At 39.1% G+C, this 25,252-nt stretch overlaps 1 protein-coding gene across 5 annotated transcripts in view; it reads left to right on the forward strand.

Moving 5' to 3' along the window:
* The window catches only part of TBC1D5 (TBC1 domain family member 5), a 314,125-nt gene that overhangs the window by 53,514 nt on the left and 235,359 nt on the right, over positions 1–25,252 (forward strand). The window lies entirely within an intron of this gene.

Below are 25,252 nucleotides of genomic sequence, written 5' to 3' on the forward strand. Positions count from 1 at the left end.
CAATACCATTTTAGATGTACAAATAATCTGACCTGGCATGAGCTTCATCTGTCAATCACTACAGCACTTTCCTCCTCAGCCAAGCTCCAGAGCTATAATCATCCTCAACTGAAGGAAGAGCACTTGGGGAGATGGGCTACCAAGAGATAAAGTGGTCACTTGGGGAAATTCTGCACAGCCTCAGCGGTGTGCTCATTTTGCTATTAACACTAGACCCTTCTTCCTATGCAATGGGTGTAGTTCTGCATGTACACATCTTCACATCTAGTCTGGCTTACTGTTAGCCTTAATGTTCATATTGTTGTCAATTTAATGCTTATCTGCAGCTCAGGCTGGTAGGAGGAAGGGAGGGTGGGTGTGAAAAGTATACATGCAGTCCTTCAGCCAGATACTGATATTGTAACTCTGGTGTTAAGAAATCTTCACTCACCCTGAGCGCTTAACACACCATGTCCAGATGTGATGTGAGATTTTGAATTAGCATGTTATTGGGTATTGTTTCAGTATTACGTGAACCAAGAAATGTTAGGAAAAATTCAGCTTTATGTTAATTTATTATGTATACTTGTTGAAATGTGAAATGAGCTTTGTGTATACTCTCACCTGTTCCTGCATGAAGTCTCATGCAGTTCCTCATTTTTGAAGTTCTCTAAAATTTCAGGTGAATATTGAATGGTCTTCTGCTTGATGTCGCTGGCCTTTACTTCAGGGATGCTCATTTCAAGACATAGGTTCTACACAAAAACACCGTAATAGTTTATTTAAGCAATATCTGGTGGTAGGAGAGGAAGGGCTCCTTTTCCTCTCACGTCTGGAGGTGAAGGGGAGAAATGTTCTCTTTGAGCTGCTTCATATATTAATGCCAAAAACCATTTTTTCATGGTGCAGCTTCATGTATGAGCCATCAGGTTTGTAAACATCTTACTAATCATCAGTGGTGATACTGGGTCTGCATCACCTCCCATTCTCTGGATGATCATTTGGAGGCCACCTAAGCTGTGGGGTCTTGGACTTTGTCCACAAGATCCAGCTCTAGCTACACCACTGCCCAAAGTACTACATCTTATGCCTGTGCAGAAAAACCCACTGAGCTTTGTGAACCTATGAATACTTAGTCTACATCAGGGGTTCCTGACACACTGCCCTCAGGTGCCATAGCAACTGTGGACGCATCCAGTGGCACCTGTGAAAGAGTTCCTGACACGGCTCATGCAGGCACTCACAAAGTTTTATTTTTTCATCATTTTTAGAATAACATCCATATCAATGAAAACATAAACTTTCTAGCAATTATACATAGGCTTCAACAAAAGTGGAACAAATATCCAAATAAGTATCAATTGGAAGGTGGCATCTAGATGCCACCTGTTCAGATATTGAAAACATTGCGAGTTCCTCAATCGGTTGCATTATAGGAGATTAGTGTTTATCTTTCCAGTGCTGTAATATCAGCCTTTTAGGTGTTGAAAGAGCACGGAGAATCCATTCATGCTGACCATTTGTTAATTTCCATGAAGCAGATAAATAATTTTTAAAAAGCATGTACATCAGTGAACATTAAAGACAGTTCCAGTACAAAATTTATCTGTGTGGTAACCTGCTCCCAAAAAAGAAGAAACTACTGGACATTGCCAAAACATGTGTTAAAAAGAAGGATTAGCTGTATTACACTTCCAGCAATTTGCCGAGTTAGATAAGCCCTTATTAAAAAGATGCTGAGGTGTCACGAAACAAAAGTTTTTGCAGAATAAGATTGAGCCTATGATCCAGAGATGTGACAGCTAGAAAACCAAACCAGCAATCCACTGATTAGGCATTTTGTGCTGGTGTCCACACAGCAGTTTCTCAAATCCCCAAATGTGCCCTCGAGTCCCTAAAGGTTGGGGACAATTGGTGTATATGTTACTCACTAATTTATAATTTAAATTCTTTACATTGAACTGTCATACTTTGTAGTCCGATGCATTAAATCCTGTTACATTTGGAAATCACTGCTTATCTGTATTATACAGAGTGGTGCCCCAGAATAATAATAATAATAATAATAATAATAATAATAATAATAATAATAATAATTTTATTTCTTACCCGCCTCTCCACTTTGATCGAGGCGGGGAATAACAATAAACATAAAACTGAATGAGAACATAATATACATTGTTAAAAACATCCTTAAAAACATCCTAAAAAACATTCTAAAAGCATCCTAAAATTCCACTGGATAGGCCTGCCGGAAGAGATCAGTCTTTATAGCTTTCTTGAATGCTAGTAGACTGTTAAGTTGACGAGTATCCTCATCAACAACAAAATGTTACACTTTTACTACCTGAGCTCGTGACTGAAAGGCTGAAAAAAACACAAATGTTAGCATTGACTGGGATGTACTTTATGAGCATATTTTAATTTTTAGTGTTAAATATATTTTGAATATTGTACCAGGTCAGCAGATCCCATGTACCAGTTGCTGGGACTCCTAATGCTGCCAGCACTGACACTGACACTATGTCTCTCAAAGCCTCATTGGCCATTCTCCTGCAGCGGGAAAGCAGCCATTGCAACTCTCTAGAGCAGCTGCTGCCTCCACTGTGACAGCTGCAGGTGTTGCCTGCCCCATGCCTCACTCTGATAAGGCATAGATGGGCAGCCATTCTGCAGAGCCATGTCGGTCGTTCCCCTGCTGTAGCAAGGGCCGCAGCAAGAGAGTGACCAGCACAACTCTCCACAGAGCCCTCCCAGCTGTTGCCTCATTCTGAAAAAAGGACCCGTCAGAATGAGATACTGAGGGGAAAGTGGAAGGAGCCACCGGTTTATGCTCCCCCCCCCGCTGTCAGTGGTGTTTTGTGACAACCTGCGCTCCCCCACCCTTGGCAGCTCACACTCCCCAATCCCCCACCACTGATAGGAACCTGTAGTTATAGCTCACACCATCTCCAACAGCGTGTGGTGGCAACTTGAGCTCCCTGCCTCCTGAGTGGTGCAGGAGGTCTCGCACTGGCTCTACATTGCACTCTGTCAGTTCAGTCATTCTGTTTCTTAGGGCTCATCTACACCAAGCAGGATATTCCACTATGAAAGCGGTATATAAAAGGCAGGAGCCACACTACTGCTTTATAGCGGCACTGAAGTACACTGACAAGTGTTGGGGCCCATTGACACATACCATATACTGCTTTCATACCACTTTCATAGTGCAATATCCTGCTTGGTGTAGATGTGTCATGGGCCCCAATAGTTGTCAGTGCACTTCAGTACCACTATAAAGCAGTAATGTAGACCCTGCAGCATACTTCAATACTGCTATAAAGCAGTAGTGTGGCTCTTGTCTTTTATATACCGTTTTCATACCGCTTTCATAGTGGAATATCCTACTTGGTGTAGATGAGCCCTCAGTCTAACAAACTTGTGAGCAGGGAGGATGAGTACACCAGCTCCACCCTTTCCCATTCCCACTGCCATCCATGGGTTAAAGGTGGGCTTCATCACTGGGGAGTCTTTTCCATCTATGAAAGCTCCTGCACAATTTAGAGCCCTGATTCTGTTCCCCACTGCAAGTATTTGCCCTCCACCTTTGGAAGATGAAGAGAACAGGAATGAAGGGTGGGGGGAACTAGTGCCTTCATCCATGTGTGTTTGTTAAACTCAAAAACGGCATACCTGAACGGTGTTTCAGTCTCTCAACCTTCGATGCCATTTAGTTGTTATAGGGCTGCTTTGGGGATTCATCTCCCTTAGATTTCCCCCCTGAAGATTTTTTTAATACTTCTGCATACCACAGGGTTACCCTGATTCTACCAATACATCTCTGTTATGCAGTGTGTGTGTGTGTTTTGGCTGCAGAAGCATGAGCATAAAAAGACTTAACTTATATAAAAATAATACTAAATGATATTATAAAGAACGATACTATATTTGACATGATTAATATTTGCAACACATTTTTTCCAGTGTTCCAACGGACTTTACCTACATTTCCACAGGATTGTTAGTTTACCACCCACCTAACCGTGTCCCCTGTTAAATTTAAGTTTCTGTCTGTTTCTAGGATCATAGACTTTTTTTTAAGGGTGGGGGAATCAGCAAATAAAAGTAGCCTGAACATTTTCACGTTAAATATTTATGTTAATTAGAAAAAATATGAAAACAGATGTTACATAAATTATTGCGGTCCCTCGGTAGCAGTAACTTATAACTGACAATAACTTTTATATGCGTATGTTGTGAGACGTATCTATCTATGTTTCTATATAGGTTTTTCTTATAGCTCATGCGATGCAACTCCTAAGGGTTGAAATTAGAAAAACAACTTTTTATAAAGTTGTAGAAAGCTAAGGCCTTTGGGAATACTCTGGACCTGTATTAATGTATTGGAATTTTTCAATTGTTATTTGCTTTTTTATTTTTTTTAAAAAATGTTTTAATATTACAGTAGGTTTCATTCTATTTTAACTTTGTAAATTTATATTTATATGTTTTAATTGTATATGTTTTAATTTTGTAAATCACTTTGAGTCCTAGTATTGGCAGAAAGGTAGAAGATTATTATTATTATTGTTAATAATAATAATAATAACTCACCTGCCCTTGAGAAGAATTATATAATGAACACTCATAACATTACAGAGGCAAATTCTAAGGCAAAGGATTATTATTTTTTAAATACAATCTACAGTATCTAAATTTGGAACATTGTAGTGTCCACACATAATTTGAAATTAATAGTTCCCTTGTGGAAAGTTTGTGAATGGGCAGTGTCATATCTTGTCCATTACATGGTCTATGAGCTGCTGTTGCTACTGCTTTTGCTTTTTATTATTATTATTATTAAGATCTATAGTCTACTTTTCAGCACAAAGTGGATTACAATATAATTAAAAATGCAAACTATATCTTCAAACACTAACAACAACATTCAGTAACTAACATTAAAATAACAAGATATTCAGCAGCAGATAAAACCTTAGTAAAAAGCACAGTATACTAAAATTATTCAAACACAAGTCTATAAAATGCTCCTGAAATCAGGCAAAAGGAAGATACAGGTGCTTCACTGAGGAAGGCGCTCCAAATATGTTGTACAGCAAAGAAAAGATTCTGTCCCTGGTACTAGCCAATCTCACAACTCTTACTGATATACCAGTAAGTTCAGGGCCTCAGATGCTAATCTTAAAGTTCAGGCAGACTTGTACAGGGTTGCTGGTTCGTCAGATAATCTGACCCCAAATTGTTTAGGGCCTTAAAAATGTATGTCAGTACTTTGAATTAGGCCTGGAAATTAATAGTAAGCCTGTCTAGCTGGTCTAGAATAACTGTAATGTGATCTGAATGCCTAGCCCCTACAAGTATTGCGACTGCTGCATTTTGCACCAGTTGTAGTTTCCAGTCTGTCTTTAAGGCATCCTCCGGGTGCCTACTCTGGGAGAGGCTCGGAGTGTGGCAACGAGGGACAGGGCCTTTTCGGTGGTGGCCCTCAGACTATGGAACGATCTCCCTGACGAGGCTCGCCTGACGCCAACGCTGCTATCTTTCTGGCGCCAGGTTAAGACTTTCCTCTTTGCCCAGGCATATAGCGGCACATCTTAATTACCCACATGTTTAGTTTTTAACGGCTTTTAATGCTTTATGTGTGTATGTTCTGTGTTTTAGAATTTTAAATTTTGTATACTCGTTTTTATCTTAATTTTTTAGAATTTCTGTAAACCGCCCAGAGAGCCCTGGCTATGGGGGCGGTATATAAGTGTAATAAATAAATAAATAAGGGTAGCCCCGCAGAAAGCATATTACAGAAATCAAGCTTGAATATAACCAGGGAATGTTATAATGATGCAAAGTCAGCTTTCTCTAGACTCTTGTCTACCAACACCACATGTGCCTCCATGCAGGAAAACTCCCAAGCTGTTACCTGGCTCTTTACAGAAATGCAGACTCATTCATAGTCAGTTGTACATGTCCATCCAGATCATCAGATTTCCCACTTGCTTCCATCATGTCTGGATGAAGGTTCAACTTGTTTGCCTTCATCCACCCCAAAACTGCCCCCCCCCCGCCGCCACCAGTTACCTGTTCAAGGCTTGGGGTTAGAGATAACAAAATATAACAGCAGCAGCATCTCCTTGGGGTTAGAGATGGTAATGAGAGGCAGAGCTACAGTATATGTCATCTGTATACTGTGACAATATTTTAACCCAAACCTGTGGATAAGTTCACCCAGCAGGCCTTTTAGACTTCTTCCTTCTGTCTAAGGGCCCTGCAGAGCCAATTGTATCACATCATATAATACACACTGACGTTGTTAAATTCAGTTGTAAATTATAAGAAACTATTTAATTCTATTTTAGTGGGATTCAAACTTATGCAGAAACAGACCATGAATTCAGGATGTGGGGAGGGTTTACAGTATTTTTAGCAGGTCATTAGCAGTCGAGTTGATTTCAAAATTGTGCTCAGGATAGGGAATTGATGATGTAGCAGACACATTACACCATATTAAATCTACGGTGCTATGTGAAAATGAAATACTGAAAAAAATTAAGACATCTTATTTATGTTTTGAAGAGGAAATAAGTTACCATAAATCTATAACTTCATGCCAGGTAGAAAGATATATTGGAATACTGTAGGAAAGATAAATAAACTTCAGACTAAGGCTGCAAATCTAAATGCACAGGGCAGTTAGCCCCATTGGACCTTGTGGGACTTACTTTAAAGATAACATGCATAGGATTGTTCTGGAAATTCTGTTTGAAGTTGATGGGATTTTAGATTTTAGTGGTTTATTGGTGTTTGGTGTATGTTTGTGGCTTTCAGTCTTTCTTAACACATATTCATGTTTTCAGCTTACACACACCAGAGGGGAAGAGAGAGAAAAGAGAAGTGAACGAATTATCTTAATGTTCTTTTTAAATTAAAACAAAAGAAGTAAAAGATAAAAAGCAATATAACAGGAAGAAAGGGGACAGTGGGAAAAAGTCAAGCAGATAAAATTTATTTATTTATTTATTACATTTATAGACCACATTTTTACCCCCTTAAGGAACCCAAGGCGGCATACATAATCTTCCTCCTCTCCCTGTAAGGTAGGTTGGGCTGAGAGTCTGCGACTTGCCCAAAGTCATCCAGTGAGCGTCAGTGGCCAAGTGGGGACTAGAACCGAGATCTCCTAACTCCCAGTCCAACATGTTAACCACTACACTGGACTGTGAAACAGTATTCTGAAAAGTTGACTCATAGGAACATGAAATGCCATCCTCAAATTTTGTCTCAGTGGCTCCAAAAGTGAAATCTCTGATTGAATAAGAAACAGATGTTAAATTCAACAATGGAACCCTACAATTGGAAGGGTCCAAAAAGCTATAATTCAACATGGTACCACATGGCTATGAAATCCATACATCCAAACCTTATAGACCCTGCGCCGCAAGAATAGAAGCAGATACAGTAAAGTACCTGCAGAGTAAATAGCTTCAGAGAAATTAAACCAATGAGCTAAATCACACCGTAGGATGGCACAATCTAAGGAAATGTTCATTGCCAACTTTATCCAAAATAAAATGTATATTCATGAGATCAAGGACAGGCTAAGAGTTATGTTGGTTTTCACATTCTGAATTTAATTGCTTTAAATATGATAATCATGGAATGATAATTAAAAAATGAGTGGTCACTCCAGTTCTGAGGACTTGCTCCCTTCTTTTGGATGTTAAGGATAACATAGGAAGGTGGAGTTGTACCTTGAAAAATTAAATTGGATGGTGTTTTTTTTTAACCTTTCAGTATTTTTAAGTAGCCTGCAATAAAGAAGCCCAGCTGATTAATCCAGCCACGTCTTGGTAATATAGGCAGAAATGCTGGACGCATCACGAATTGAATTATGGATGATGATTGTCTACAATTGACTTTGCATTGAAGAGAAGTCGATTGGGCCTCAGCACTTATAACATTCCAAGAAAGGGAATGTTGACTGACTTCTGGGAAATAATTATTTTTCTCAGCATTTAGCTATATTAGTTTATTGCAGCAAAAGCAACAAAGAGTTTTGAGGCACCTTAAAGACTAACTAACCATTTTATTTTGGCATAATCATTCATGACCCACTTTATCAGATGCATGGAGTATTATGGACAGTTTCAGGTTTATATGCAGTATAATGTGGTGGTCATTGGGGGTGGGGAGATCTTTTTACTGACCTTGCTATACTCCCCACTTTTAGGCCACAGCCTATTGGCTATGCCACTGTGGCCCTTCCATACCCCAGTTGTTGCCTCAGAATCCAGCAACTAACAAGCCACGTGCATGAAGTATGCAAACTTCTAGAAAAAGAATTATATTCAAAAGTGGCTATGGGAACCATGGCCCAGATTCTCCCTCCCACATCCATTTCTTTGCCTTTCAAGAGGCAGCTGGACAACCATCTGTCAGGGATGCTTTAGGGTGGATTCCTGCATTGAGCAGGGGGTTGGACTCGATGGCCTTGTAGGCCCCTTCCAACTCTGCTATTCTATGATTCTATAGGGAAGAGTTCCATCTTTCCACATCAGCTTGTTCTCCCAGCTCCCACTTTCATCAGTTCTCTCAGTCAGTTTTTAAAATTAATATAAACTGACATTTTGCCGTATAAGCACATGTGCGATAGTGCTAAATATATAATTATACTATTTTCTATTGCAGTTCACCTTTTTATTATTTTGAAATGGTAACTGCCTTTTTCATCAGCCTTTGTACTACTGAAATAGAGTTTGATTTTTCTCTGACAAAATTAGTATTCAAATAGCAGAAAGCTCATGTTTTCAAGTATCAAGCTAATTGATATTTGCAACAACAGCAACAACAACAACAAAAACTCCAGTATACATGGATACAGTTTCAACTGCTTTCAAGATATGTTTGTTGGTTTTAAAATGGTATTTTATTTTATACTATGTATTTTGGGTCTATTAAGATGGATTTGGAATATTTCTTGGTGTTGTGTTTTATTTTAGAGACACATTTTTCAAGGTGTGTGTTCTAATACAGAAATACCTGTTTTGTTTTTTAAAATTAATCTCATTTGATAATGCAATCCCCATTGTTTAGGTGAAGATTTAAAGTGAATTTTGTGCTTGTGGGGTTCTAAAGCCTTGACATGGTTTTAATCTGATAACGAATGGCTTTAAGTTCATGTTCGTTCAGTTGCTGGCAACAAATCTAAACCTCTGTTTTTTTGGATTTATGAGGATAAGTCCTGCTTTGGCAATCTTGTAGATCCTCAAGAGAATAGTTAAACAGTGATTAATCATTGTTTCTTCACTGAGTGTGCAGAAAAGAATGGAAAAGCTGCATTTCACACTTCTGAAGCAATTAATCCCCATGATCTTAGCCAGGTTTGTCTTGAAGATAAGTCGGGATACAAAACTGTACCTAATTTATCAATGTATGCATGCCATAAAGTATAAAACACACAATTTATTTCATATCATTTATAGTCAAATGTAAAAAAAAGTGACTTTGCCATATCCAAGAGTGTTTCTTACATTACCTTCATATAAACTAAGTACCAGAGATTACAATGGGATTCCTGTTTATTGTGCACATCTGGTGCAGTCACTATGCATTTTCTCATTCACTTGCTGGCATTTTTAGTGATTGTGGCATAAATCACCTTGCTAATCAGAAACATAAGTGACGGGAAGTCATCTCCTTTTTTTGAACAATGGGAAAAAACATATGGCTTCTTAGACAGGACTTGGCTGTTGTAGTATTTATGTGGCATTATATTCCGTATTTAGAATTTCATATTAATTGCAATGGTTTGATTGAAGGCACAAAATGCCCTAGGTTTTCAGTCAAAGTGTTGCTTTTAAACTGTGCACATGACATGCGACATGCTTAACATTTTATACAATTCAAAATACCAAAATGCATCAAGCTATATACTATGTATTTTTTATTTCATCAGGATGCTTTCAAGTATATCTTAATTGGTGTTTGTTTCAAATGAGATACCATATGATGAAAAGCAGTTGCAGTTCATATTGTATGTAGCGTGAATAATTTGTTAATACCTTATTTTATCAAATGCAAGAAGTTAAAGGATTATTTTCTCAGTGCTTGATCCTGCTAAATGTTGGTTGCGTTTGTACCTACTTGAATGTATTTTTATAGATTGGCTCCATAATGATAGTTGGGGGAAGCTGGGAATGATAATGTTGTTGTTGTTTCTTAAATTGAAATAAGTGTTAAGACAATTTTTAAAGCTGGGTACAGAGTTCACTCAAATATATACACCCAGGGAGTTTAATTTTTTTATATATAAAATAAGTGTTAAGACAATTTTTAAAGCTGGGTATAGAGTTTACTCAAAAATATACACCCAGGGAGTATACATTTCTGAGATACATTTGTTTGCAAAGGGGTAGCTTGCATGGTTTTAGTGAAATTCCTCCACACACAAGTCCACCTCCAGCCTCCAAAATCTCTGGACAGGTGGTATCTGAAACTCTTAGCCCACAAACCAGGCTGCTTTTAGAATTCATTCAGTTTTAAGTAATAGGCTGGGATGATATGCAAGGGTTTGTTTATATGAGCATGTGCTATAGCTGACAAACGACAGGAAAAAAATTATAGCTGCATATGCATGAGTCACAAATATACATAACGGTGGCTCTCTGGAACATGGCCGATGAATGTAATGTCATTTGTGATAGTGCTCCCCTTTAGCCAACCAATCAGAAACTTGCTCATTAGATATTTATAATGGATTCACTGGCCTGGTTCAGACAACACGCTAAACCATGCTGCTTAACCACAAAATGGTTAAGGGAATGTATTAAGGTCCCCCAGTTGAGAGACTAGATAAGGTAGATCTTTTCTACAACCTAACTTTTTAGTGAAACTGTAATATTTGAGCAATGTTTTTCCTGCTTTAGTAAAATCATCATCATCATCATCATCATCATCATCATCATCTTCCCACTAACTACTGAATATGTTGCATTGGGTTTCTGTAAGGCTCAAAGAAACAAAACACAGGAAAAGCAATAGTAATGCTGCTATTTGCAAATGTGCCAGTTGTCTCAACAACACAATTTTATAGCTTACTGTTGCCTCAAACAACATTGGACTAGATTATTAGATTTATATTGTATTTTATATTATGGTTTTATACTGTTGTTTTATACTATGAATGGTTTTAATTTTTGTGAACCGCCCAGAGAGCTCCGGCTATTGAGCAGTATAGAAATGTAATAAATAAATAAATAAATAAAATTGTTAGTCGAAAATGATTAGGCTATTAAGCTTTTAATAATGCAAAGTCCAATTCTTCAGTAAAATTGCATGTTGTCAATCACACTGTGTCATTGTTTGTAATGCCAAATAAATGTGGTAAGAAAAATGGCAAAATCTCAGTTACAGAGTTTTAAAATGTGAATTCAGATACTGATCCCATTATGTATCTTAAAAGGTTCTCAATCCCTAGAAGGGAAGAGAACACTTCAAGACGTTACAGATCTTCAGAAATATAGAACGAATGGGTTGGCTCTCTAGCAAAGTTATAAATCAAAGTTATAAATCAAAGATTTGAGAGGAAAATATCACGAGATAACTCTACTTGCTTACATATTCTACTTGCTTACATATTCTATGATTCTATACAACCATCTGTCAGGTATGCTTTAGGGTATTCCTGCATTGAGCAGGGGGTTGGACACGATGGCCTTGTAGGCCCCTTCCAACTCTGCGATTCTGTGATTCTGTGATATTATAAAATAGACTTTTACCAACTTTTTTTTTCATTCTAAATTCAGTAAATTTAGAATGACTCCTAAATTCAGTAAATTTAGAATGACTCCTAAATTCAGTAAAAGATGCCCAGTCACTTCACTGATCATTCTGGGATACTATACACTTGTGTCCATTGTCTTCAAGATCAGGAAGAGAACTTTTATTCAGTTATGTGAATACATTTATGTAACTTACATAGTAAATCTGTATGGTTTGGTTAGCTTTCCATACCAGTCTACTAATACTTTTTGTGTCACATTTGTTTTTTACTTGATAGAGTAATATTAAGAAAAATGAGATGCAAACATTAATATTTACCTGGCAAAAAAAATGCAAGTTTCAAATATCACACTACATTCTTTTTGCAGAAGTATCTTTCTTTAGGGCTGCTGTCTTAAAATAGATGAAGAAAGTTTTATAGTTTTTAACTGTATCAGACCTTGAACTTTTTGTTGGGCCGTCTACATTGCTTCTGTCTTTAGTTTTAATGTATCCCGGCAATTCTGGTGCTTCCAGATGGAGGACTCGTAGCACTACCAGTAAAAAGAACCAGTCACTGTTCAGCTATTCTGTCTTTCCTTAAGGTTCCTGTGCTAAAAAAATATGAGGAAATACGGGCTGGTTACAAGGGAAAAGGGTCATCTGGATACCCCGTAAAATTCTGTGAATGAGGCAGGGTGACTGCACAATACTGCTCTTGTCTGGAAAGCACTTCTGTTACTAATTTGGAAATTCTGCATCACAATTACATTGTTTTCTATTATGACAAAAATGTTTCTATTTTTAAAATCTTCATTTTTAATAGCATTGCGTATACAATCAGAAATTATATTTATTTATTTTTATTTAGTTATTACATTTTTATACATTTTTATACCGCCCAATAGCCAAAGCTCTCTGGGCGGTTCACAAAAATTAAAACCATAATAAAACAACCAACAGGTTAAAAGCACAAATACAAAATACAGTATAAAAAGCACAACCAGGATAAAAACCATGCAGCAAAATTGATATAAAATTAAAATACAGAGTTAAAACAGTAAAATTTAAATTTAAGTTAAAATTAAGTTTTAAAATGCTGAGCGAATAAAAAGGTCTTCAGCTGGCGACGAAAGGAGTACAGTGTAGGCACCAGGCGGACCTCTCTGGGGAGCTCATTCCACAACCGGGGTGCCCCAGCGGAGAAAGCCCTCCTCCTAGTAGCCACCTGCCTCACTTCCTTTGGCAGGGGCTCACGGAGAAGGGCCCCTGTAGTTGATCTTAAGGTCCGGGCAGTTACATATGGGAGGAGGCGTTCCTTCAAATAACCTGGCCCCAAACCATTTAGGGCTTTAAATGTCAATACCAGCACTTTGAATCGGGCCCGGACCTGGACTGGCAGCCAATGAAGTTGTAAAAGGACTGGTGTAATGTGATCTCGCCGGCCAGTCCCTGTTAGTAAACGGGCTGCCCTGTTTTGTACCAGCTGAAGCTTCTGGACCGTTTTCAAAGGCAGCCCCATGTATAACGCATTGCAGTAATCCAAACGAGAGGTTATCAGAGCATGGATAACTGTAGCTAGGCTATCTCTGTCCAGATAAGGGCGTAGTTGGTATATCAACCTAAGCTGATAGAAGGTGCTCTTTGCCACTGAGTTCACCTGTGCCTCAAGTGACAGTTCTGGATCCAAGAGCACCCCCAAACTACGGACCCGTTCCTTTAGGGAGAGTGCAACCCCGTCCAGGACAGGGCAAAAATCACCTCGCCAGACAGGTGGACCACCTGCTAACAGTACCTCCGTCTTGTCTGGATTGAGTCTCAGTTTGTTAGCCCTCATCCAGTCCATTACCGTGCCCAGGCACTGGTTCAGAATAGTCACTGCCTCACCTGGGTTTGATGAAAAGGAAAGGTAGAGCTGGGTATCATCCGCATATTGATGACACCTCAGTCCACATCTCCGGATAACCTCCCCAAGCGACTTCATGTATATGTTAAACAGCAGAAGTAGTGAGACTACACAGAATGAAAGGTTTTCTCATCCTATATTATACTAGGGTGTGTTATTCAGGGTGAAAAATACAATGGATGCTAGTAGCTGAGTAATCAGAGCTTTCTCTTAGCTTATAGGTTTAACCCTTGGATGGAAAGAAAATGACATGCTTAGCAGAAATAAGGTTAGGTGCAGTCCTATGCACACGTACTTGGGGGGGAAAAAGTTCTGTTGATTTAAATGGTGTTTCACTTATTTTGGTGGGACATGCCTAAGGAAGTGTGTATGATAAAATTGGGACTGAGATGTCATCTAGGCCAACAATAGAAACTTAACATTTAGTTACCTTGCAGTTGGACTAACATGTCAGTCAGTCACACAACAAGTTGTGCTATCATATCTGCTAAATATTTCTGCAGTATGCTCCCACACCAGTTTTCAGTAACTGAATATCTGTACCTATATTGTAGTGGTGAAAGCTCTGCTGTTGATTGGTTGAGTTGTTGTTGTGGGTTGGCATGCACAATAGTTCAGAGAAAGAGCAGCCATAACTAGGATAGTGTGAGTCACCCACACATAACTCTCTGAAGTACATCACAGTTTACACCCAGTTTAGCATTGCAGACGTGCATTTGTATATGTGTGTGGTGGATAAAAAAGTGGTTTTCACCTAGGACTACATCTTTATTGTTTAGATGTAGCTAAGGGGGAAGCCACCCCAGTTCATGTCTCACCCAGTTCATACAGATTCTCTCAGTCTTCTGACTCTAGTTTCCTGTCCTGTCCTTCCACCTTTTTTTATCCATCTCTCTCTCATCTCACTTTTCTGGCTGGCCTTGGCTTTCTATCTCTCTGTCTTGTCTTGAGTTATCTGTGCTCTAAGTTTGTCTCCCGATCTCTGTCCTGCTATTTCTGCCTTAATTCCCAAGTCTCAAGAGTCTAAAGTTTAGACTCTAAACCTTTGTTTTCAAAGCAGTTTCTGTACCTAAGCTGATAGGATTCTGTACTTCAAAGGACGTATAGTAATATGGACCTCTAATATGATACCATATTGTATATATATTGTAAACCACTTTGGGATTGTTCAAATGAGACATGGTACATAACCACTGCAAATAAATAAATAAACCCACATGCTTTAGTCAGCTATAACAGCTCTTCATCTCTCTAGCATCAGAAAGTCATCAAGAGCTATTTTGGGTCTTCACACATCTTTCTGCACTACTTCTGTTCTTTGCTTATTGCACTCAAAGGTATGGATTGTGAAGGTAGATCTAGTGTACAGGTCGGTGTTGATGAGTAGATGACCCTGCCTTTGAGCAAAGGAATTTTGGGGGGGTGATCTGTGGTTCTTTCCAGCTCTAAATTCTCCATTTTCTGTTGTACAAAATAACAAATGATGGCCTCAACTTTTTCTGTGCAACTGGCTGTTTTTGTGAACTGCTCAGAGAGCTTTGGTTATTGGGTGATATAGAAATGCAATAATAAATAAATAAATACTAATGGAGCAAATAACATCCAGGACATGGACAGAAGAGATCCGTTAGTAAAATGGTACTTAGGGAAACATTAAATCTCCCTCTTGCACCATGGATTAGGTTCCTCCCAGATGTTATGCACAAGCGCTTTAAAGATACATATACGTATTCAGAGAACTCCATTATAAAATGTAGTTTTAATCCCAGGCAAGTGACCATTTTCCTTTCCCTCACAGAAATTGGATTGCAGATTATTTTTACAATGTTGAATTTAGCTAAGATTCTGCTCAATTCATTTTTTTAAAGGGTGGAGGTGTAGGGCTTTGTTATAACTGACATGGAGGACAGGACAAATTCTACTTGTGTCTCCGGCATTGGTAAGTACATGCAATTGAGGTGGAAGTGAAACATGATATCACTTTCCCTTTTATGTCAGTCCAGTAATGGCCATTCTTTAGCTAGAATACTATAAGGTGGGAGCAGGTGTACTTTTTCTTCAATATTTATTTATTTATTTATTTATTTATTACATTTCTATACCGCCCAATAGCCAAAGCTCTCTGGGCGGTTTACAAAATAACTGGTAAGAATTGTGCCTGTACATTTCTAGAATCACAAGATCTAGACTTAACATTTTTTTAAAAAAATAATACTACGAATCTGAGGATCTAGACCACTTAATTGCCTAAATGAGCAGAGGGTGACATGAGTCTAGCTTCCTGACTATACAGCAACCATAGTCTACATCAGCCCAGATGGCTTGCTTCTGCTGCCATGCCATAGCTTAGCTGGCTGAAACCAGTAACTCCCTGCTTGGTTCATAATAAGCTGGGAGTTTTGATTGTTGCCTGCAGTGAGTGACCTGTGGCTAATTTACTGCAGCTGGAAAAAGATAGAGGGTATGTGTGTGATAGGATGTTGGATAGGTGGCTACGAAGACACTGGTTGTGGGCCAGTTAGGGCATGTGCCTATAATTTACTTCCTGGTCAACAATGATGCATAGGAAAAACTGGCCTGGAAGATGTACTTTTCAGTGATAATATTTCTTACATGCAAGATAAGTTATGTCCTGCCCCTCTAAGAGCTGTTATTTCTTGTTCCTGCATAGTTCCATTTGTTAGTACGGCTAGCTTGGGAGAAGGTCCAGATGGATTGTGTACAGTCTATAACTGAATGGGAGTTATTTTACCACCAGTGTCCCAGTTCAGTGAAATGAAAAATGTTCAGAGAAACTTTGAGAAAAACTTCTAGATTATTTCAACACTGTGCTTGCTAGTAACACTATTCTACTAATAATCTCACACTGTTGCTACCATCAGCAAGTGCTACAGAGATTCAGATGTCTAAATTTAAACTCTGTTTCTGCTGTCTGTACTTCAGGCATCTTCTTTGATGGCTGTTTCCCATTTGACACTATATTAACGCACAGCGTCACATTGCGAATGATGCTTAATAAAAATGACTTTTGCGTGATTTGGGTGAAAACCAATCTAACATGTCCAATTTCACATGTATAGTTGTTTTTTGTGTTGAGCTATCTTTTCATTAGCATCTGACCACTTACGTTCTAGCCTGATTGGACAAAAGTGTGCTTGCTTCTCTGTTTCTATTTGTGTATATAAATACCTAGGAGCATAGAAGTCTGAGGTTTCCATGTAATTTATTTTCAGTGTGTAGTGTAAACTGCTGTGCTGTATATACATTTTATATTTATGTCAGAAAAGGGTTGCAATGGGGTGCTTTAAAACCACCTTTTCAGCTCTAAATAGCTATTGTGTACATATGGTAAGGTACTGCTGCTTAACAATTAGTAACTGCTTTGATGAAACTAAATTACATGTTTAAGTTCCCATCAGGAAGTCGCTTCACATATCTGTATTAATGTATTCAAGGCTCGAGAAGGAAAGTTAATTTTCCAGCTTAAATATTTAATTCAAGCTTAAAATTTAGTCTGTAATTAGAGTTCCCAAATGGCAGGAACATGGAGTATTTGTCCATTTTAATTAGATTGTTGTTTACCTATTAATTATATATCATATCTTGTCATATAGTTTTGATGGTAACAGATGGTGCTAGGAGTTAGTAAGGGTTTGAACAAAATAAGATTCCACATGATTTATTAAGTTGCACTTTATTAGTGTGTGGTCTGCTTTAGTTAGGTTATTCTCCTGAATAAGAACTTTGAAACATTACGCACATGTTGATTATTCTTTTATAGAGTCCAGGGAAATATTGTACTTAGGCTCTGTCCCTGCATACATACTTTAGAACAGGTTGCATTGGAATTGGTGGCACTTGAATCCAAGTAAACGAGCCATTGAGGTATTCGTTTGCAAAGACAAGGCCCATTATTCTTTCCTGAACTTGTATCGTTCACATGTGACAGTGATGTTTATTACTCTACTTGCATAAATATGCCTAGATTTCAGATGCTTTTGCCCTTTGATTTTTAAACCTATGTAATACAAAAGACAAAAGTATTGGATTTGCATGCAGGAGATTTAGGTTCAAATCTTTTCTCAGCCAACTTCAACTGAGTTCAGTCTGAAATATTAAGACCAGCTTAGATTGTTACTTCTTTTTAATTTCCAAAATTGGGTTGAGATGCTTTTGGCTACTTTCTTCGGTCATGGTAGTGGTCTGTGTGAACAGTGTTGCAGGTAATCTAGGCCCATGTATAATCAGTTTGTAAGAGATCTTGGTGCTTCAGAGATCGTGGAAATTGCTGGGGCTGTGATTATGGCCTCACAAATTTTGTGCAAGTTGACAACTCTACTTAATGAAGGAAGTGGCAGAAAGTAAGCTGTGAGCTGGCCCTAAGTGGTTCCTTGTCACAAACTGGAAGATAACTGTCAGAAGACTTCTCCTTCCCACCATATGGAAAAATACACTTTCTTCTGTAGGGCAACCATATATTCTCAAATAGGTGCCTACTGCCAACTTACATTTTTACTTCCATTTGGGGAAAATGCAGATTTGCTTTTGCGGTTAGTTAGGTTCATGTTATATAGATATTTTTTTTCTAAATTAGGAAATAAGCATGAAGGAGTGATTAGTAGCAATATTAGTGTTTTAAAATATTGTCAGTTTTTCTCTTGAAGATACGTCCAGAGTTTTGTTAGTGAAAATAAACAGATGGTCACGCTGAATGCTGTAATTTCAAGACTTGGTTTAGTGGGCGACGCGACAAACAGTTGATCTATAAAATTGTCTTCTTGTACTGGCATTCATTTTATACTTTTTATACATATGCTACAGCAACAGATGCTTGATGCTAGCACACTGCTCTCCATTCCTCTTCCTAAAACCTGTAACTTTTGCTGCATACACCTAATGTGTTTACAGTGACTTCTTTCTTTTTTTCTTTTGAAACATTGCTCCTCCCAGGACACACACTGCTTTTAAAATTTATTGTTGAGCGGATCCTTGACAAGCATGGAGAGGTATTTGATAGTCTGTGGGTGTGTTGGATGGGTTTCTAAGCCAAAGATCATTTTGTCACCACCTACATGTAAAAAGGTTGGCAGCACTGAAATCATGCAGTTAGAAACACTTTAAAACATTACGTGACTAGCTGCCCAGTCTTTTCCTAACATATGCGTTCAACAGAGAATTAGAAAATTATTTAATTTGGGTATAATGAGGTTTTAAGCTATGAGCAAGAATACGTATTGAAATTCTCCAGTCTCACAAGCATCACCCAGTGTTTGCACTCCAAACTTTACCTCTGATCTTTTTGATGTACCTAATAGTGCTGTTCCTTAGTAAGAGGACCTCTTTCATTTTTCAAAAGAATTCACTGTACATATTTTGTTTGGTTCAGTTTTCTACTATGTAGAAAGTTAAATAATGCACAATTCACTTAAATCATTTGCTGCCAAACTTGGTTGAGAGAGGCAACTTAATGACATGCTTTAGAATTTTCACATAGCAGTTAGGAGCATGAATATCAGTGATAGCATACTGGTGTTTGGCAATCATTCATTTGTGTACAAGTGGAGAACCAAATGAACTTTTTTCCTTCCATGGCAGGGGGTTAGAGTGACTTTCTCACACATTATTTGTATATACACTATTGACGCACATTGTCCCTGTTCAGAAGACATCTTGAACCACAGCTTTAACCACGGTGAATAAGGCTTTATTTACAACTCTTGATACATGTATGCACTGCTTACACACTCAATATAACAATTGGTCACAGTTCTAATAGTGCTTCCCATTACCTCTGTATCCCCTCCATCATTTCAGAGATGAAAGTAGAGACATTCCTGAGTATACGTACCTCGAAAGTCTCAGATGTGGGGTTTGGCAGTTTGGGGGGAAGACATAAAGGGATAACCTTTAATGATAAATTAGGAGGTGATAAATTAGTGATTTAATGATAAATTAGGAGGTGGGACCATACATTTTAGACTAAAAAAATAGTGTGTGAAGAGCAGTAACTCCAACTGATGACAAAAGCAGGCAAGTGAAGCCAAACCACATCCTACAAATAACTTACTTCCAGCCTGGGCTTGGGGAGGCCATTGCAGATGAGGTGGGAGACAAGGCGGTGAGGCATGCCACAGGCGGCCTCCCTATGGCACCACACCACCAGAGAGGGGAGGGGGAATCCGAGCCCCTATGTTCGCTCTCGCCTCACCCCTCCTTTTCTTCAAAGCATGGCTGCCAAGCACCTTGGACATGCTCCAGCAACCAACTGGTGAGGCCAAGGCACTGGTGGCGCTGATGCTTTTGTCCTCTGGCATGAGTCCAATGCTTGATTGACGGCTGCCGAGCATTGGAGACATGCTCTGGCAGCCGAGTCACACAGCGGAGAGCGAGGAGAGGCAGCAGCCGCGATAGCGGGCGGTTCCTGGCTGGTCCGATTGGCCCATGCATGATCTCACTCCTCCAACCAAAGACAAGAATGTGAGCAAGGAGACAGCAGCAGCGTGGACAATGGGACATATAGGCCCCACGTTTTCCAGGAGGACTGGATGGTCCTCCCCGCTCTTGCAAAGCTTTCTGAAGAGGACACTGCAGAGGGCACTGGTTCCATTTAGGTCCCGTGCCCCCCTAAAGGAAAGTCCCAACAGGTGTGGGACTAGAAACCATTCTTGAAAACATGTATCCCATTTCACAGATGAGACGTACTGAGGCCTAGCAAGTGGTGAGTAGCCTAAGTCCACATGGTTAAACTATGACAGATAATTCATGAGTACACTACCACAACTCCCTGCCTAATGCTATAAGTTATATTTTGCACTTGGGATACACTGCAACATAGTGCCCAAATCATTTACTGCATCTGTGCCAGACTATTCCTAAGTGTAGACACACCTTCATACCCTCCCTGCTACACACACACACACACACACACACACACACACACACACAATTTATTTGTCCCTTTTAATAGATGGGGAGTACTCAGACCAGAAATAAGTGGTATTTATTCATTCATTCAATATATTTATATCCCATTTTTCAGAGATGCATCACAAACCTGCTTACAGACAATAAAGGAATTAGATGCAGCATATACAAAAACAGCACTATTAAAATTGAGGAAATTAAGCTAAGATCAAGATTGCTGAGAGTGGAACACACATATTAACAACATAACTCAGAAAACTCCAGTTTGAATAAATACATTTCAGATGCTTTTTAAAGGCCTTCAGTGAAGGAAGAGTAACAGAGGAAAAAGTTCTTCAACTGAGGAGCCACCACTGAGAAAACCCTGCCCCTTATACTGGCCAATCTAGCTTTTCTAACTGGTGGGCAAATGAACAGAGCCCTTGACAGTGATGATTCTTTGATGGTTCTGGACTGTTTAAGGTTTTAAAAATAATAACCAGTACTTTGAAAAATAGTAACTAGTACTTGGTAATTGATGGGAAAAGAGGTGTCTCATGCTCAGATTTTGTGGCCCTCACCAGCATTCTGATGGCTATATTTTGTACCATTGGCATTTCCAGGCTAGTCTCAGAGGGAGCCCCATGTAAAATTCATTTCAGTAACCCAACTTAGAGATAACTAGGGAATGGGTTACTGTAACTAGGTTTGACAGTTTTAAATAGGGACACAGCTGGTATGCTATCCTTAATTAATAAAAGGCATGTTTGTCACCACTTCTACCCAAGTTTTATCAGTTCACAGTAAACCCCCAAACTGTGCACCTGATCCTTCAAGAAGAGTGAAATCCCATCAATAACTGGCTTGATCTTTGGTCCAGGACAGTTCATTTCCCAATCTACAAAATATCTGAATTATCTAGATTAAATTTCACCTTCTTTCCCCACATTCCTTTCAAAACAGCATCCAACTTCTCATTTAGAACATCCAGAGATTCTCTTGGATTCAATAGTTGAAAAACAAGTTTAAGCTGTGTTGTCTACATGGTTGACATTGCAGCCCAAACCTCCGGATAACTTCATCTAGCCACATCATACAGGTGTTGAAAGCATGGGACATAAAAATGAACCTTGAGGCAGTCCACAGGTCAGACATAATTCATGCAACAGAACCTTCTGTGATCCAGATAGGACCAAAATGCTGGACCTCCTTACACCAAATAAGATAATCAAGACAAAAGAATGCTAGATACATAGGGCTGCTTTTGATTAAAAGGAAATCGTGTTTGCTTACCGGTGCTTTGCTTTCTGCTTCTCTTCCGCAATTGTAATGAGCTGAATTAGATAGGAGAAGAGAGGAAGCCACGTGGTCTGAAATTGAAAACTTCCCTACTCATATACTTGAATGGAGTAATACCCTCTAGTGGGTGTTTTGTAGCGCAACTTTGGCTGGACACAGCAGGAAATCCTGAGATATTTCAGATGAATCAGGATATCCAAGGGTTGTGGGATTTTTTCCAAATGAAATAACCGGGAGAAGGAGCAGGAGACGTGTAGGAGGCTCCCAGTGTCATCAAAATGACCTGCAAACCTTCGTGAGTTGCCAGTCACAAGTGTGGTATAAATCACTTGTTTAAAGAAGTCCATAGTGTCAAAAGCCACTGAGATATTAGGCAGGACCAAGGGAGTTGTACTTACACCATCCAGTTAATGGCAAGTGTACTCCTTTAGAGGTACAAAGGTTTTTGTTCCAAAACCCTGAACAAAATTGAAATTATTGAAATGGATCCAAATAATCAGTATTCTTCCAAGACTGCCTAGAGTTGAAGGGTACTGATGAGAGCGAAGTTTGTTGCACTTAGTGAACTAATATGCAAACAATAATGCAGTTATTTCCCCACACACACTTTTAAGAACTTTACAATGCAGTTCTCCAATCAAAAACTTCGTATATTTGTTTTTAATGTTTACTGTTTTTAACTTTTGTAAACCACCCAGAGAGCTTCGGCTATGGGACGGTATATAAATGCAATAAATAATAAATAAAAAGATGTGCCCGAAAATGTTTACATTAGGAGAAAATACATGCAAAAAGATATTCCATTATGGAAAATTGTACACACATTTTTGTGCACACAAAAGACACATTAGTTTTCAAGTAGGCTTGAAAAATAGCAAAGTGAGGCAGAAATGAGATGGAATGAGCTTGCGCTCGAAGCATTGCAGAAAGCAAGACAGATTTGCCCAGCCTTATTCAAAAATTAATTTTGGCTTAACTTTGAAAGAGATGGCATTGGTATCACATAATTTGGTTTTACTAGGGAGTAATTCCATCCAGCATCCTCCCAGGGTGGATCCTGTCTCAGGCGAAAAACAAAACCAAATTAAAATGAGGAATTTTCTCATGACATTGAGGCCTTAGCTAGACCCGGCAAAATCCCAGGGCGAACCCTGGGATCGTACCTGTGCATCCACATGAAACACAGGGGATCCCAGGATCAGGGAGGCATCATCCCTCCCTTGCCCCAGGATCTCGCCCTCCCTTTTGGGCCCGGTTTTTCTGCAGTCTAGAGCCCAAGACTGCGGAATGTGTGACCCGTTGCCGCGGTTTGACCCAGCTGCGAGCAATTCCTCGTGCGGAGCCGGGAGCTGCGCCCATCGGGGGTAGGGTGGGGGGAGCAGGGGAATTAATTTTTTTAAAAAAGCACCTACCTTTGCGCATGACTGTTTGTGCTCTCCTCTTTCTTTAAAAAAAAAATGATGGGCATGACGCCTCTCTTCCTGAGGTCGTCACGCCTCACATGTAAACAGAGGAGGGGTCTCACATTAACCACAACGTGAGATCTTCCCTCCTCCTTTGCAGACTATCAGGTAGATCTAGCTAAGGCCTGAGATGCTCATGGCACGACAAAAAAAAGCTGGTCCTCTGCAGTATACGTTTCTCCACCAGCAGCACACAGTTCATTCTGTTCCAATGTGATTTGTGTTGGTGGTTTAATAACTATCAAAATGTTTGAGTATTCTGTGACACCAGAGCAAGCTTGCCCAATGGATGTGTTTGTGGATTATTTTAATGACTGAAGTGTCGCAGGCAATATCTCAAAGGTTAGAGGCTTCATTTACTTGAAGCTTTTTCTTGTGGGGTTTTGGCAAGTTGTTAAAATCATTATTTTAATGCAGATTTCTTCGATTATAATTTGACACCTCATCCATATTTCTTCAACCACAGTTAAGTGCCCTATTAGCTTATGCAAAGACTGGTTTTTACTTCACTGTTAGTATATAGATTTCACATATCTATTCAAAGAGAACTTCAAAAATAGCAGCTGTGTTAGACAAGTGTTTACATATGTGGTGTATGTAAAATGGTGTCAATCAAAACAGCTACTATTATTTCATACAATGAAAGAAACTCAGCTGGTTTTTAAGATCACAAGTGTAAACAGTGTCCATGCCATTCATACCAATAGTGTTAATGCTGCACATTCCAAGCTTATAAAATGTCAATGTTCTCTTCATTACACTTTCTTTTTAGCAAGTAGGATACCTTCAATATGACTTGAGTGAATAGGATGTCCTTATGATAGGATACTCTTGTGCAAAAAGCACATTCTGTTTGAAAAATCTGTACAGAAGTACATAGTGCTGACATCATCCATCACCATACTCTGGGTTCCCTCTATCAGGAATAAATGGAGGCACTTGTGAGTGGTTCTGCAAACACCTATCTGATCCTTCAATTGCAACATAAGAATATAAACCTATTGGGTTATTATCAAATTATTATCAAATTCAGCACTGGCTAGTGTCAACCTCCAATCAAAACAATACCTTTTATATTGCGAATGGGTAGTGTTTACTGTAACGTTTCACAATGTGTCTCACTCTTAAAGCTTGTGGAGGCTTTGGGAACATATTTTATCTCACTTATTAGAGACAGTGGGAAATCTTGTAACTTTCTCATTATGCTGGAAATCATGAATAGCACATCAACTGAGACAAGGCAGAGGATATTCCATGTTTCCATTTAGTGAAATAAAAAAATAATCTTCTGGTATTTTGTGACTCTGTGTGCCCACATATGTAGTTGTTTATGTGTATATTTTGCTGATGTGTTACAAATACACAGTAATTAAGCATATTGTTTTACAAATAAGCAAGTGTTAGTGCTTCGTTATTTCTGATTTCAGAGGCCTGTCTTGATGTGTTTTGGTGTGATGGATTATACTATAAATTAGCAGGGATCTGTTAGGAGCTTAAAAGTCATTATATTCAAGTGCATATTTTGGAGCTGTATTCAGACCAGTGGTCCATAACAGGCAGAATTCAACAGGTCAGGTGATGGGAAATGCTTAACTTCCATACCTGTTGTAGTCTGGGCATGGGGAGGCTATTGTGGGTGGGGTGGGAGATGAGGCATGGAGGCATGCCTCTTCGTGGCGCCACCGGAGAGAGGAGGGGTAATCGGAGCTCATTTATTGGCTCTCAGCCCTCCCCTCTTCCTCTTTGAAGAGCGGCTCTGCTGCCTTCTCTGTAGGCAGTGTGGGCTCACTGGTCATCCTTTCGGGATCCGAGTAGGAATTTTCTGCTCATAATCTTTCATTTGCTATGAGTTTTTTTTTGCCTACTCCACGCTGTAAGATAGGCCGGAAGAAATAATTAGGTTGATTTGGCTTCCCTAACAATTTGGTCATATTTGCTGATAGGC

This window comes from Elgaria multicarinata, chromosome 1 (assembly GCF_023053635.1).
Source record: "Elgaria multicarinata webbii isolate HBS135686 ecotype San Diego chromosome 1, rElgMul1.1.pri, whole genome shotgun sequence".
Taxonomy (NCBI): domain Eukaryota; kingdom Metazoa; phylum Chordata; class Lepidosauria; order Squamata; family Anguidae; genus Elgaria; species Elgaria multicarinata.